General features: G+C 42.1%; 1 long non-coding RNA gene across 1 annotated transcript; it reads left to right on the forward strand.

The window, feature by feature from the left end:
- Positions 1 to 3,110: 3,110 nt before the first annotated feature.
- On the forward strand, positions 3,111 to 15,933 carry LOC104682096. Its single transcript, XR_750649.2, has 4 exons — positions 3,111 to 3,403; positions 9,564 to 9,718; positions 12,890 to 12,982; positions 15,651 to 15,933. It is a non-coding gene; the product is annotated as an uncharacterized LOC104682096 (long non-coding RNA).
- The last annotated feature ends 1,316 nt before the right edge of the window (positions 15,934 to 17,249 follow it).

The following is a 17,249-nucleotide window of genomic DNA, read 5'->3' on the forward strand; positions in this document are numbered from 1 at the left end:
ACCCAGGCTGGAGTGCAAGTGCATGATCTCGGCTCACTGCAACCTCCACCTCCCCAGTTCAAGTGATTCTCCTGCCTTGGCCTCCCCAATAGCTGGGATTACAGGCCCACACCACCACTCCTGGTGAATTGTTGTATTTTTAGTAGAGACAGAGTTTTGCCATGTTGGCCAGGCTGGTCTCGAACCCCTGACTTCAGGTGATCTACCCACTTCAGCCTCCCAAAGTGCTGAGATTACAGGTGTGAACCACTGCACCCAGCTGGAAAGAGAGATTTTTAAAAGATTGCTATTTAAAATGTAAAGGCATTAGAATTTAAAGAGTAAGCTTAGGTTGTCTGGAAAATTAATTTATGTGGAAAAATCAGTATTATTACTAAGATATCCAGTCTCTGTCCCTCTCTTCTTCTTTTTTTTTTTTTTTTTTTTTTTTCTGAGACTGCTCTGTTGCCCAGGCTGGTATGCAGTAGTGCAATCATAGCTCACTGCAGCTTTGACCTCCCTAGGATCAAGCAATCCTCCTGGCTCACCTTCCTGAGTAGGATGACAGGTGTGAGCCACCACACCTGGCTATTTTTTTTTTTTTTTTTTTTTGTAGAAATAGGAGTCTCACTATGTTGTCCAGGTTGGTCTCGAATTCCTGGGCTCAAGCAATCCTCCTGCCTCAGCCTCCCAAAGTGTTGGGATTACAGGCGTGAGCCACCACGCCCAGTCCTAAAATATTCTGTTTTGAAAAGGCCCACAGTATTCACAAATTGTATTGTAAGTCATTACCAATTAGGTGGTCAGGCTGGAAGAGTTCATGGTTTTAAAACCCTTATATTTTGTAATGTTACTCATTTATTACCAGTAATAACATACTAATTAGATTTAATTTGAAATGCCAAACATTGATATTTTAACCTTTCCTAATGAAATTATGTAAAACTATGCCTTGGTGTAAACAGGCCATCAATCTTGGCAGAGGCATGGCCCTGTGTGCTGTTGTTGGAAGGCAGTCTAGCACAAGATTGAAAGCACATGCTTTGGGGTCATCTACCTTGGGTTAGACCCTGGCTCTGTTGTTTATTAGCTAGGCAAGTTGCTTAACTTCTCTGGCTCTCAGTTTTCTCATTTGTAAAGTCAGAGTAATAATAGTACTTGCCTCAAAGGATTGCTTTTTGTTTGTGTGTTTGTTTGTAATGGGAGTCTTTCTCTGTCACCCAGACTGCAGTGCAGTGGTATGATTACAGTCACTGCACCTTGACCTTCTAGGCTCAAGCAGTCCTCTTACCTCAGTCTCCAAGTAACTGGGACTACAGGTGCATGCCACCATGCCAGGCTAATTAAATAAAAAAAATTTTTTTGGCCAGGCATGGTGACTCATGCCTATAATCCCAGCACTTTGAGAGGCTGAAGCGGATGGATCACCTGAGGTCAGGAATTTAAGACCAGCCTGGCCAACATGGCGAAACCCCATCTCTACTAAAAATAAAAAATTAGCCAGGCGTGGTGGCATGTGCTTGTAATCCCAGCTACCCAGTAGGCTGAGGCAGAGAATAATGGAACCTGGGAGGCAGAGGCTGCAGTGAGCCGAGATTGCACCACTGCACTCCAGCTGGGCAACAGAGCAAGACTCTGTCTCAAAAAAAGAGAATTTTTTTTCTTTCTTCTTCTTTTTTATTTTGTGGAGATAGGGTCTCACAATGTTGCCCAGCCTGGTCTTGAATTCCTGGGCTCAAGCAATTCTCCTGGCTTGGCCTCCCAAAGTGCTGGGATTACAGACATAAGCCACTGTGCTTGGCTAGGGTTTTTAAGGATTTGATAAAATAATGCATGTAAACACTTATACAATGCCTGAATACAAAGTGAATGCAAACTGGGCGCAGTGGCTCACGCCTGTAATCCTAGCACTTTGGGAGGCCGAAGTGGGCAGATGACGAGGCCAAGAGATCGAGATCATCCTGGCCAACATGGTGAGACCCCATCTCTACTAAAAATACAAAAATTATCTGGGCATGGTGGTGCACGCCTGTAATCCCAGCTACTTGGGAGGCTGAGGCAGGAAAATCACTTGGACCTGGGAGGCAGAAGTTGCAGTGAGCCGAGATTGTGCTGCTGCACTCCAGTTTGGCGACAGAACGAGACTCTGTCTAAAAAAAACAAAAACAAAAACAAAAAAAACACAAAGTGAATGCACGTTGGCTTTTGAGTAGTATTTGCTGTTATTAAATTTTTTAACTGGTTCTGAAAACAATTAGCTTTTCTACTGATCACCTTTGGTTATTTCACATAAGTAAAAAAAAAAAAAAAAAAAATCAGGGGTCATTTTTGTCCTATACTGAGTGCAGTAGTTTATTCTACTACACTGAAATAATCCTGTGTGTGTGTTTTCTTCCTAGATAATTTTTTTTTTTTTGAGACGGAGTCTTGCTCTGTCGCCCGGGCTAGAGTGCAGTGGCCGGATCTCAGCTCACTGCAAGCTCCGCCTCCCGGGTTTACGCCATTCTCCTGCCTCAGCCTCCCGAGTAGCTGGGACTACAGGCGCCCGCCACCTCGCCCGGCTAGTTTTTTTGTATTTTTAGTAGAGACAGGGCTTCACCGTGTTAGCCAGGATGGTCTCGATCTCCTGACCTCGTGATCCGCCCGTCTCGGCCTCCCAAAGTGCTGGGATTACAGGCTTGAGCCACTGCGCCCGGCCCTTCCTAGATAATTTTAATGATATGGAATGTTCTTAATGACCTGACTGGATATTTTCCCAACAACTCTAAGGCTAAATGCTGTTCAAGTCGTCATATTTCCGTCTTGTATTGTGTCGCTTTCTATGCAGTAGCCTTCCTGCTCCTGTGGTTTCCTTGGAAATACTATTAAGAAGGTGACTGGCTTAGTGGACTTCACCTGGTGGTATCATGTGCTTTTGATAGCACGCTCACCTGTGTCCAACAAGCCCAATGTAAACTGTTTGCAGAGATTTTCACTAGACATGAAAGTTGGCTTCAGCTTATTAAAATTAACCAAGTGGCATCACTTCTGGGCTCTACTGGTATCCTCTTCTGTGGCCTGATCTCTAATAACATGGAAATTTTGCCCCATTTCCAGGCTGTTGCCATTGTCATTGCTTTCCTTGCTGCTGCCAGCCTTTACACTGGGATGTATCATGTGAGGCATTTTGAACCTAAAAGAAGCCCCAAAGAGAACCTTCTCTTGGAGTCTGAACAGGATCTCACCTGGACTCCTGTCATTTTATCCGTGAGACAGATCTTGTCCCAGAAATACTTTTACCTTTTTCTGATCATGAATTTCTTTCCAGTCTTTAACCTTCTTCAGCAACTTCATGATGATCTTCGCAGATATTCTCATTCTCAGAGATGTACTATCTTCTTCCATAAGGAGCATTATGTAGGGGGCAGGCTTTATTTGCCCACAGGTATGCAATAGTTCTTTGTGTTCTTTATGATTATTATAATTGTTATAATTATGTTCTTTACGATTTATAATTTGTGATAATTTTTCCTGCAGGGATTAGAGATTTAACTCTTAGCTGGGTGATGATATTAGAAACCTGATTTCATCAGTAGTTTTAAAAAGTGACACCCAGTTTTTTGTGTTTGTTTGAGACGGAGTCTCGTTCTGTCACCCAAGATGGAATGCAGTGGTGTGATCTCAGCTCACTGCAACACTCGCCCTCTCGGTTCTACCTCAGCCTCCTGAGTAGCTGGAATTATAGGTGCGCGCCACCACACCTGGCTAATTTTTGTATTTTTGGTAGAGACGGGGTTTCAACATGTTGTTCAGGCTGGTCTCGACCTTCTGACCTTGTGATCAGCCTGCCTCGGACTCCCAAAGTGCTGGGATTACAGGCATTAGCCACCGCACCCGGCCGACACACAGTATTAAAAGACCCAAAGATTCAGAGCTCCAGATAGCATACAAGATTCGGTAGAAAAATAATGGAAAAAAGAGACAAGATCGAGCACAGTGGCCCATGCCTGTAATCCCGGCACTTTGGGAGGCTGAGCTGGGTGGATCACTAGAGGTCAGGAGTTTGAGACCAGCCTGGCCAACACGGTGAAACCCTGTCTCTACTAAAAATACAACAACTAGCCGGGCTTGGTGGCGGATCCCAGCTACTCAGGAGGCTGAGGCAGGAGAATCGCTTGAACCCAGGAGGCGGAGGTTGCAGTGAGCTGAGATCACACCGTACTCCAGCCTGGGTGACAGAGCAAGACTCTGTCTCAAAAAAAAAAAAAAAAAAAAAAAAAAGACAACAGGGAAAAAGGAAAGAGACCCCAGTGAGAACTGAACAATGTGATATTTTAAACATTTTTGCTGTGGAATTTTGTTCCTCTCAGCTTTCTCCTTTAAGCCTCAGCAGAACTATGAAAGAAAACAGCTTCCCGTGAGCGTGTCGTTTTGCTTTATTTGGGTGTTTAAGATTTCTGTGACTATCACGTGGAAGAAGAGTTAGTTGGTCAAGTTTCAAAACACTTGGCTAAAAGCCTGAGTCCTGGAATTTCAGAGCACTATTAAAATTCCATGGTCATGACCATTGTTGTAGAGGTCATGTCCTCTTCAAAAAATATACTGGTCTGCTGCTTATTATACCATTTGGAGAGCTGATACGTTGTTCCCCTTAACCTAAATATGTCCTCTAAAAATATGGCTTTACCTCGCCTGTGTTACAGGTTTTTCCTGTTTTCACAAAGATAAGAAAACATCTTAGCAATACTCTTCAGGGAACAGGTTATTCTAGATAGACTAGTTTTTACTGTTTACCAGCTTTCAAAAATCGTTAAGCCATTTGGGATAGAAATAGTTCTAAAATGTTTTAAGTGTTGCCACAATTTATTTATTTTTATTTCTTTATTTTTTTAGAGACAGTGTCGTGCTCTGTCACCCAGGCTGGAGTGCAGTGGCACAGTCATGGCTCACTGCAGCCTTGATCTCCTGGGCTCAAGCTTTCCTCCTACCTCAGCCTCCTGAGTAGCTGGAACCACAGGCATGCACCACCATACCTAGCTAAGTTTTTTTATTTTTTGTAGAGACAGTGTTTTTCAAGACCAGCCATGTTCCCCACGTTGGTCTTGAACCCCTGGGGTCAAGCAGTCTTCCTTTCTTTCCAAAGTGTTGGGATTGCAAGCATGAGCCACAGTATTCGGCCCACCACAATTTCTTAAGTAAAGTATATAGAATAGAATTTGCCCGTCTGCTATTATCCCAAGGTCTTTATAATTACTGTATGTGCCATAATAATGGTAACCCACAGTTTTGAGAGTTTACCATGTGCCATGGACTATTGCCAAGTGCATTGTGTATATTACATGACGTGATCCTCATAACAATCTTGGAGGAAGAGATTCTTATTCTTACAGATGAGAAAAGGGAGGTGGTAACTTTAGAGCTGTATACTTTAAGATTCTGTCTCTAAAATGTACTGTGCTTACATCATTTATTTAGCAGAGCATACCAAATGGAATTTCATGTCTGGCTTGTCAATATAGTCCAGGTACTGTGTGTGCATGATAAAATGATGCTCTCCTTTCAAAGCAATTTGAAGTTTGTCAGGCTGTTTGCTCCTCTGTTTAACCACCAAGAATGGGAAGCTGTTTGATTTCCTGTCTCTGCTTGTTATTTGCTACCAGATTCTAGGCTATATATACTTTCTTACTTTAAATCATGTATAGTACTTGCCTATAGTTTCTCCTCTTCACCAGGTTGAAAAAAAATTGTTAAATTCTTATGTAAGCCTGGGCGTGGTGGCTCACGTCTGTAATCCTGGCTCTTTGGGAGGACGAGGCAGGCAGATTGCTTAAGCCCAGGAGTTCAAGACTATCCTGGGCAACATGGCGAAACCCTGTCTCTACAAAAAATAAAAGAAAATCCAAAGTTGCTTTAAATTTATTCTTAATTTCTAGAGAATTAACACGTGTAAATTATTGTGGTAAAAAATGACAGCTTGGCGGGTGCAGTGGCTCCTGCCTGTAATCCCAGCACTTTGGGAGGCTGAGGTGGTTGGATCATGAGGTCAGGAGTTCAAGACCAGCCTGGCCAAGATGGTGAAACCCCCGTCTCTACTAAAAATACAAAAAATTAGCCGGGCATGGTGGCAGGTGCCAGTAATCCCAGCTACTCGGGAGGCTGAGGCAGAGAATTGCTTGAACCTGAGAGGTAGAGGTTGCAGTGAGCCGAGATGGTGCCACTGCACACCAGCCTGGGCAACAGAGCAAGACTCTGCCTCAAAAAAAAAAAAAAAAAAAAAAAAAAAAAAGACAGCTCATTGGAATCTGTCTTTCCAAATTTTTATTGATCTGAATTTATTTATAAATCTGAATTTATTTATTTGGCTAAGTCTCTTTAACACTTTATTGGGTAAAATAATGAAGGTGAGCACTATGTTTTCATTTTCTTTTTCTCTCTCCTTCCTTCCTTCCTCCTTCCCTCCCTCCCTCCCTCCCCCCCTCCCCCTGCCTTTCTTTCTTTCTTTCTTTCTTCTTTCTTTTTTTTTTGAGACAGTCTCACTCTGTCACTCAGGCTGGAGTGCAGTGGTGTGGTCTCAGTTCACTGCAATCTCCGCCTCCCAGATTCAAGCAATTCTCCTGCCTCAGCCTCCCAAGTAGCTGGGATTACAGGCATGTGCCACCGCACCTGGCTAATTTTTGTAGTTTTAGTAGAAATGGGGTTTCACCATGTTGGCCAGGCTCGTCTCCCAACTCCTGACCTCAAGTGATTCGCCTGCCTTGGCCTTCCAAAGTGCTGGGATTACAGGCATAAGCCACTGCACCCAGCCTCAGGCTGGCTTTGTTTTTGAGGAGTTGAATAAATAAAGGAGAAAAGGATGAACAAATGTTCTGTCTCCCTAATAACTGTTGGTATAGGTCTGTCACTCTTCCACATTACACTCCCCAGCGAGGCAGAGGAGTAACTGGGTTAAAAGCATGGATCTGTACTCTGCCCAGGAGGAGCCTGGCTCTCCACTTACTAGCTGTGCAATCCTGGGTAAGTTACTCTACTTCTCTGTGCCTCAGTTTCCTCATCTGTAAAATGAGGATCAAAATAGTACCTACGGGACTGGGCACAATGGCTCCCAGTACTTTGGGAAGCTAAGGTGGGAGGGTCGCTTGATCCTAGGAGTTTAAGACCACCCTGGGCAACATAGTGAGATGCTGTCTCTATAAAAAATTTAAAAATTAGCCAGGCATAGTGGCACACATCTGGAGTCCCAGCTACTTGGGAGGCTGAGGTGGGAGAATCACTTGAGCCCAGGAGGTCAAAGCTGCAGGGAACTATGACTGTGCCACTGCACTCCAGCCTGGATGAGAGAGCAAGACCCTGTCTCAAAAACAAACAAACAAACAACAAAAAAAAAACATAGTGCCTACCTAAGGAAAGTATTATGAGGGTTAAATGAATTAAAACATCCAAAGTACTTAAAATGGTTCCTGGCACAATAAACCCTCTAGAAATGTTAGCTCTTATTATGTACAGCCGTCTCAACACAGCAGATACCTATTAGACTTTCACTGTGAGCACGGCACTGCCTTTATCCGTCTGTTTTGATGTCGGCATAGGTTTGCCAACACTTATGTTGGAACACACTGTTGAATGGAGAGCCAAAATCTTTCATTTGTAGAAGGCTTTATTTTAGTTAAAAAAAAAAAAAAAAAAAAAAGGCAGTCTTTCTCTTTTCTTTCATGATTTTTGTAATACTACTCATCATTGGCTTATATCTTTTTTATATTGGACACAAGAAAAACAGCTACCAATTATTAAGTACCTTATATGTTGAGTATGGTGCTAGGTAAGAGAAGAGAAATGGAGGAGAGCGAGAGCGAGAGAGCGAGAGAGAGAGAGAGAGAGAGAGAGGGAGAAAGTTTGTCTTGGGGGAAATGCCTCTTAGGTAAGGTAACTTCTCTATGAAGAAATAGCTGGTAAAAGTGGCAAAGCTGGAATTTAAATCTAGGGACATCTGATTTCAAAATCTTTCATTTTTTAGCCAGACGTGGTGGTGCATGCCTGTAGTCAACTACTTGGGATGACCGCTTGAGCCCAGGAATTTGAGACCAGGCTGGGCAACACAGTAATACCTTGTCTCTAAAACAAATCTTGCACATTCCACTCTACCACATATTTCTTACATTATTAACTTCTTGTATTTTGTATGTTTATGTACTAGAGATGGAGAAACAGCAGCTGCATTTCAATATGTGGAAATGTGTTACTTTATAATATTATAATAATATTTAAGAATATAATTGGACTTGTTGGGGTGTTTTACATACTTCCTCTTACAGAACTCTAAGAAATGCCTTGGACCACATCAGTCACTGATCCATTGTTTTTTAGTATCCAGAAAATGAACTCTTGTTCTTTACAAGTAGAAAAGTAAGTCAAAAAATCAGTCAGGGGAAAAAAACCCTTATGTTTACTAAAGAACATCTGTATTCTACTTACATCATTCAACATTCTCTTCTAATTATAATGCACATACATTTGGTTAGTGAAAACTTTTCAGGGATAAACAATGTGTGCTTTTTTATTGAAAACAAAGAGTATCTTCTGATCTTTGTTAATATACATACATGTATTTAGCATAAACTTTTCAGTCTAGAACAATGAACTTTTTCATTAATAGCAAGAAATGCAAAAAATCTAAGTCTGAGCTCTTAAAATGAATCTGTTGTAATGATATAAAAATATATAAAGTTAGGCAGGACACAGTAACCTGGAATGCTAACTCTTGTTTTCCTCTGATGCTTGATTTTGGGGTAAAAAGTACATTTCAGCCAAGATGTGGTGGCTCACACCTGTAATCCTAACATTTTGGGAGGTCCAGGCAGGCAGATCACTTGCACCTAGGAGTTTGAGACCAGCCTGGCCAACATGGTGAAACACTAAAAATACAGAAGTTAGCCAGGCACAGTGGTGCTTGCCTGTAATCCCAGCTATTCAGGATGCTGAGGCATGAGAATTGCTTGAACCTGGGAGGCAAAGATTGCACTAAGCCAAGATCATGCCACTGCACTTCAGCCTGGACGACAGATTTGAGACTCTGTCTCAAAAAAAAAAAGTTATTATTCATAATCAATTTTTGATATATATCGATAATAATGGCATTTCTAAGCAAGATAGTTTTAGTTGTGTGTTTCAACTGATACTATAGTTCAGAAGCAAATTTATTTATTAAGTATTTTTTGAGACAGGGTCTTGCTCTTGTCACTCAGGTTGGGGTGCAGTGGGTATGATCATAGCGCATTATAGCCTCAACCTCCTGGACTGAAGCAATCCTCCCACCTCAGCCTCCCTAGTAGCTGGGACTACAGCTGTACATCACCACACTCAGCTAATTTTTGTATTATTTGTAGAAGTAGAGTTTCACCATGTTGCCCAGGCTGGTCATGAACTGCTGGGCTAAAGCAATCCTCCTACCTTGGCCTCCCAAACTACTGGGATTATAGGCATGAGTCACTGCACCTAGCCAGCAATTTATTTTGCAATAAGAACGTTTATTTTGTCATCAGCAAGAGTGAGTAAGCTTAATAATGCATGGAGTTCCATCTTAACACAATGCCATTCTGTTTCCATTTCAGTGCCTTGTACTTTTCAGTCAGTCCTGGCTGAAAAAGTTTGGTTACTATAAGATCATCTTAATTTCTTTCTATCTAGAAGGAACAGCCTCCACTGTCATGTTACTCCTGGGAAAGCAATACTATTACTGTTTGGCTCTTTATCTCACTATTATCATGTAAGTAAATGCTGGTTCCAGTCTCAAAATTACACTAAATTTTACCATTTGCCCTTTCAAGCAGTGAAATATTTTTGATCTGGACTGAGTTTAATACTCATTTCTAAGCAAGGTCATTGTACCTTTCTGACAAATTGTCTGAATGTTAACGGCTTGTTTTTTGAGGGAATTTTATACATTAAATTTTGTAGTAAACTTACTTTTTTTAACCTATTAAAAAATTTACTTGGAAGGCTAAGGTGGGAGGATTGCTTAAGGCCAAGAGTTTGAGACTAGCCTGGGCAACAGAGTAATACCCCATCTCTACAAAAAATTTTAAAATTTTTTGGTGGCACATGCCTGTAGTCCCAGCTACTCCAGTGGCTGAGGCAGGAGGATCATATTTGAGCCCATGAATTCAAGTCATAGTGAGCTATGACGGCACCACTGCACTCCATTCAGCCTAGGTGACAGAGTGAGACCCTGTCTCAAAAAAATTCAGCATTTAGTAAATACTGCTGCCATGTATAAAAGAGGCTGGCCTTCTATTCCTCCTTCAACTCTTCCTCCTATTTCTGCAAACTCTCCTCCTCCTCCAAGCACCCACTTTGCCTCCATCGCGGGCATCTCAAATTCCGCAGGTCCAAATCAAGGATCTTGCTGCCAAATCTGCTCTTTTGTCATTATTTGTCGTCTCCGGAAATGGCTCTGCCATCTATCTGGTTTCTCAAGTCAGAGACTGAGACGTTGTCTTTGCCTTTTCTCTCTTCTTTGACACCTAGATCCAACACACTGTTAATTGTCAGCAGTTTTATCTCCCTAATGTGCCCTGAATCCATCTCTTCTCAGTTCCACTGACATTCCTATAGCTCGTTTCTTACATGGAATAGGATACAGTCTTCCCATATAAACCCCTAGTTTATAGTCTCCAGTCTCTCCAACTCCCTCTCTCATATTGCTTCTAGAATAACATGCTCTTCCTCTGCTTAATAATCTTTTTTTTTCTTTTTCTTTTTCTTTTTTTCTTTTTTTGAGACGGAATCTCACTCTGTCACCCAGGCTGGAGTGCAGTGGCACGATCTCGGCTCACTGCAAGCTCCGCCTCCTGGGTTCATGCCATTCTCCTGCCTCAGCCTCCCAAGTACCTTTGCTTAATAATCTTAAGTGGCTTCTTACTGCTTTCAGGGTATTTCGAAATGATGACATATGATGTCTGGTTATATAGTCCCTCTTTATCTTTTCATCTTCATTTCTTTTTTTTTTTCTGAGACAGGGTCTTGCTCTGTTGCCCAGGCTAGAGTACAGTGGCACGATCATGGCCCACTACAGCCTCCACCTCCCAGGCTCAGGTGATCCTCCCACCTCAGCCTCCTAAGTAGCTGGGAATACAGGTGTGCACTACCATGCCCAGCTTAATTTTTATTTTTTGTGGAGATGGGTTTTTGCCATGTTGCCCAGGCTGGTGTTGAACTCCTGGGCTCAAGTGATCTGCTCACCGTGGCATCCCAAAGTGCTGGGATTACAGGTGTGAGCCACTGTGCCCGGCCTTCACCTTCATTTCTTGTTATTCCTCAACTTACACTGTACTCTCTGCCACACAGAAATACTTCGTAGTTCCTGGTTCAGACCCTCTGTATCTAGAAGATGCTGTTCCTGGTGCCTGGAAAACTGTTCCCCATTTCTTGCTTGGCTCTGTCCTCATGTGTCTTAGGCCACAGCTCAGGTATGTTCTTCTCTGGGAAGCCTTCCCTGACTTCCTCATCTGGATTAGGTGGCCCTCCTATGTGACTCCAGTGCCCTATGCTTACTTCTGCTGTGGTGCTTTTCCCTCTACCTGCGACTATCTATGGTCCCCACTGGATTGAGTTTATTGTGAATAGGGTCTAGTCTCTTATCACTGTGGCCCATTACCTACTGTGGTTCCTCCAAATAGTTGGTCCTTAGAAAATGTGTTTTGGGCCAGGCACAATGGCTCACGCCTTATACTCCCAGCACTTTGAGAGGCTGAGGTGGGAGGATCACTTGAACCCAGGAGGAGTTCAAGACCAGCCTGGGCAACATGGCAAAACCTGTCTCTACACAGAATAAAAATTTAGCCAGGTGTGGTGGTGCACTCCTGTAGTCTCAGATATTCAGGAAGCTGAGGTGGCAGGATCACCTTAGCCCAAGAGGTGGATGCTACAGAGAGCTGAAATCATGCTACTGCACTCCAGCCTGGGCAGCAGAGTGAGTTCCTATCTCAAAAAAGAAAAAAAAAGAAAAGGTTTTTGTTTTTGTTTTTGTTTTGTTTTTTGTTTTTGCCTCAGCCTCCCGAGTAGCTGGGACTACAGGCGCCAGCCACCACGCCTGGCTAATTTTTGTATTTTTAGTAGAGATGGGGTTTCACCATGTTGGCCAGTCTGGTCTTGAACTCCTGACCTCAAGTGATCCACCCGCCTCAGCCTTCCAAAGTGTAGGATTACAGGCGTGAGCCACTCATTTTGGGTGAATGAATTATAAATTCTATTCAGGTCCCTGCTGGAACAACTTGAGAAAATTTTCATGAAGATATATTTGCATTTTGAACAAACTGGTAGTGGAGACTGTAATAATTGACTCAAATGATTGAATCCCTGTGAAACTTCAAGACATTAGAACCCTACATAGATAATTATTCTATAAGTCTGTAAGGGTGGCCCTGGCTGTATAGTATGTAAAATGATATTTTATAATAATTTTTAGAATGAAAATTTGTTTGCTTTTTTTCACTTAAACCATCCCCCTCATTTTTACTCTTCTATCATAATTAAAATGCTGTATGCCCTTTCTCAGTTCTTAATGTATCCTATTTCTGATATCAAGAGAAAGATGTCTGTGTGATTAATTTCCCTGGCATGTCCTGTCCTTTAGAATCTATTAATAATTTAAGCAGATTAAATGAGTTTAGTCATTTGGAATGAGGAAGAAGCATAAAAATCATTTTTAAAATTCCCAAGTGAAAGCAGTTATTACATTTTTAAAAGAGAATTATATATTCACAGATATATAATATTTGGGAGGATAGAAGTGTATGTCTAATATAGCTTTACTTTTATAGTATATCATTTCTTATCTTCTTGCAAATCAAATGTCAACTTTCATTTTATTCTTTTTTAACAAAAGTTGTGCCTCCTAGTTGTAAAATCCTCATATGTGTTTTAACATTTTTTCTAGGGTTATTGTGCAAGCTTCGGTTTCCTTGTTTACCCTGCCACTAGTTGACATGGTTGATGCAGATTAAACTTCAGTAATGAAGTTTAATCAGCAGTAAGTATATTTATTCAAATGTTAGCTACAAAAATATCACATGTAGGCAGGACCTATCAGTCTCCATACCTCAGTTATATTGCCACTACAAATCATATATCTTTTTTTTTTTTTTTTTTTTTTTTGAGACGGAGTCTCACTCTGTTGCCCAGGCTGGAGTGCAGTGGCCGGATCTCAGCTCACTGCAAGCTCCGCCTCCCGGGTTTACGCCATTCTCCTGCCTCAGCCTCCCGAGCAGCTGGGACTACAGGCGCCCGCCACCTCGCCTGGCTAGCTTTTTGTATTTTTTAGTAGAGACGGGGTTTCACCATATTAGCCAGGATGGTCTCGATCTCCTGACCTCGTGATCCGCCCGTCTCGGCCTCCCAAAGTGCTGGGATTACAGGCTTGCGCCACCGTGCCCGGCCAAATCATATATCTGAAAGACAATCATAAGAGGCATCGCTAGGAACCAGGGGGCAGAATATAATCAGATATTCGTGCTTGTTTGCCTTGGGCAACTTTTCCCCATTTCCGAAAGGACATCACAGTTTTTCATTTCTCAGGTTCACATAGCCAATATTATAACAGGGTTAAATCTCAGAAACCAAAGTGGAATCTCAGTTAGCTGTATGTTCTACATATGCCAATATGCCTTATTACACGGGACGATTGGGCAAAATGACCTTTACTCGGTGACATTGCAAGAATTAAAATTAAAAATCAAAGTTCATCTTATCCTTTCTTACTTGAAAAAGCCTAAGCCAATGATGAGAGGTTCTATTCTTTGGTATGATTGTAAGCACTTTAGATCAGCTATAAAATGTACTTGATTGGCAAATATTTTCTCATATGTGTCCTATTTTGCATATTAGAGAGGAATGTATTATTTTAAGACAGAGGCACATTCTTTTTTTTTTTTTTTTAAGACAGAGTCTTGCTCTGTCGCCCAGGCTGGAGTACAGTGGTGTAATCTTGGCTCACTGCCACCTCTGCCTCCCAGGTTCAAGCGATTCTCCTGCCTCAGCCTCCTGAATAGCTGGAATTACAGGCGCACACCACCGTGCCTGGCCAATTTTTTTGTATTTTTAGTAGAGATGGGGTTTCATGATATTGGGCAGGCTGGTCCCAAACTCCTGACCTGATGATACGCCCACCTCAGCCTCCTAAAGTGCTGGGATTACAGGCGTGAGCTACCACGCCCAGCCAGCCAGAGGCACATTCTTTATTAGTTCTGTCAAAACATTTATACTGCAAAGCCTCTTTTGTTTGTTTGTTTGTTTGTTTTCGAGACAGGGTCTTGCTCTGTTGCTCAGGCTGAAGTGTGGTGGTGTGATCATAGCTCATTTCAGCCTTAAACTCCTGGGCTCAGGGGATCCTCCAGCCTCAGTCTCCCGAGTAGCTAGGACTATATAGGTGCACACTACCATGCCCAGCTAATTTTTAAATATATATGTGTTGTAGAGATGAGGATCTCGCTATGTTGCCCAGGCTGGTCTTGAACTCCTGGCCTCAATCGATCCTCCTTCTTGGCCTCCCAAAAGTGCCGGGATTATGGATGTCAACCACTGCGCCCAGCCCCATCTTTTATTTTTAATGCAAATTAAATTGAGGAAAGATTTGCCAGCTACCCGGACTTCTCTTTGTATAATTCCTTTCCTGTTGCAGGATTTTGTTGCTAAGTTATTATTTGGGTGACAGGCAGGGTGTAGTCCAGGGCCCTGTCTTCACTTTTGTCTCCTTTGTACCTGGAAAACGGACTAGCTCAGAACTCCTTCTTTTGAATGAATACATAAGCACAACTTTAGTAAACATTTTTCACCTTTCAAATTCTTTTGAATTAGATAGGTTATAAATAAATAAAATGTCTTGAACACTGAGAAAGGGAAAGGCATTATCATTTACCAAATGCCAATGTCCAAATAATCCCAACACTTTGGGAGGCCAGGGTGGGAGGATCGTTTGAGTCCAGGAGATCGAGACCAGCCTGGGAAACATGGAGAGACCCCATTTCCCCCGCCAAAAATACAAAAATTATCTGGGTGTGGTGGCACGTGCCCGCAGTCCCAGCTAAGGCTGAGGTGGGAGGATCGCTTGGGCTCAGGAGTTCAAGGCTGCAGCAAACTGAGATTGTGCTACGGCACTCCAGCCTGGGAGACAGGGTGAGACCCTGTTTTAAAAAAAACAAAAAAAAACAAAAAAAAAACTTACATTCTGGCTGAGCACAGTGGCTCATGACTATAATCCCAGTACTTTTGGGAGGCCAAATTGCGAGGATGGCTTGAAGCCAAGAGTTCAAGACCAGCCTGGGCAACATGGCCAAACCCTGTCTCTAAAAAAAGAAAAAGAGTTAAGTTTTTCCCACCACAGCACATTTATACCTATGTAACAAACCTGTATGTTCAGCACATGTATCCCAGAACTTAAAGTAAAAAAACATGTTAAAAAAGAGTTAGGTTTTTCTAGTTTTATAATCCTTTATAACTAAAAGGTTAATGTTTTATAATACTATACTGTTTTTATTATTGTCTACTTAGGATCAAGGAAGACTTCATACACAAAGAGATTCTTGATTCAAAGATTCAAATTGTATATATGGATATATATATATATATATAAAACATACACATAAAACACACACACGTAATTCATATGTGATATAGACCCATGCTATTTTTGTCTGTTCCAGGTCACCCCTTCCCTCAGTGGTTTTTGGCATTAATGCTTTGTTTACCAAATCTGCCCAGTCTTTAGCACCCACGGTGATACTCTCTAGGCTAAACCAGTATGAATATGGAAACACAAATAGCAGGTAAAGTTAAAAAAAAAAAGCTCTTGAAATATTGTAAAAGAAACATGAAAGCAAACATAGCCTTTTACGTTAATTACTAAGCAATTATCTTGACCTTTGTGTATTATTAGTCACTAACTTGTATCTTGAGTAAGGTATAATAAAAAGTATTAACATCAAATGGACTTTCATAGGAGTATCTTTAAGTGTCTTCTTTAAATTATGTACATACTAAATGCCTTCACACTAAGCTACATATTAGTTGCTTTATCTAAGTTATTCATTCATTTACTGTTTCATTTCACAAATGCTTTTGAGTGCCTGTGATTATAGTCCAGGTACAAAGGTCCTTTGAATACAGGATGAATACAAACCTTCTAAGGGGCCATACAGATTACAAAAAACTATGATAAGGGACCACCAGAAGTATAATGGGACTGTGGTAATTCAGAGAAGAGATTCCTACCTGTTCTGCCTAGGGTCAGAGTGTACTTCACAGAAGAGGGTTTCTTCAGCTGAATTTTCGAAGCTGAGTGGGATTTTTCTCCTGAAAAAGTGTGTACTTCACAGAAGAGGAATGGAGGAATGTCATTCCAAGTAAAGAAAACAGCACAGCAAATATTTGGAAGCATGAGTGAACTTGCCATAAGCTATTTATTTATTCATCCAACAAATATTGAGAGCCTACCAAGTGCTGAGCTCTATGATATGGCAGTGAGGTGTAGCAGTAAACAAAACAGCAACAATCTCTGCCCTCACAGAGCTTACATTCTAGTGGGAGGGAGGCAGACCAAGAAATGAAATAAGTGAAATACATAGTATGTTAGATGGTTATGAACTCTCTGGTAAGCAATAAAGCAAGAAAGAAAATAGGAAGGGTTGGGGAAAGCTGCATTTTTTTTTTTTTTAATTTAGAGACAGGGTCTCACTCTGTCACCCAGGCCGGAGTGTAGTGGTAGGATCATAGCTCACTGCAGCCTCAAACTCCCAGGCTGAAGTGATCTCCTGCCTCAGCCTCCTAAGTAGCTGGGACTACAGGCACGTGCCTCCATGCCCTGCTAATTCTTTAAAATTTTTAGGAGAGGTGGGGTCTTGCTGTGTTGCCCAGGCTTGTCTTGAACTCCTGGACTCAAGCGATCCTCCTGTCTTGGCCTCCCAAAGCACTAGGATTACAGGTGTGAGCCACTGTGCCCAGTCAAAGCTGCATTTTTAATTAGAGTGATGGAGAAGGCCTCATGAAGAAGGTGACATTTGAATAAAGACCTGAAGGAAGATGGCAGGGAACCAGGGAGGCTCTCTTGGGGAAGAGTGTTCCTGGGAGAGAGCACAGCAGGTGCAAAGGCCCTGAGGTGCAGTGTGCCTGGCATTCTAGCTGGCAAGGAGGTCAGCATGGCTGGATCAGACTAAGCAAGAGGGAGGGAGGCAGGAATGGGGAGGGAGGCCAGATTGCACAGGGCCTTGTATCCCTGTTTGTTATTTTGATTTCACTGTAAGGTG

The sequence above is a fragment of the Rhinopithecus roxellana genome, chromosome 20 (assembly GCF_007565055.1).
Source record: "Rhinopithecus roxellana isolate Shanxi Qingling chromosome 20, ASM756505v1, whole genome shotgun sequence".
In the NCBI taxonomy this organism is placed as follows: Eukaryota; Metazoa; Chordata; class Mammalia; order Primates; family Cercopithecidae; genus Rhinopithecus; species Rhinopithecus roxellana.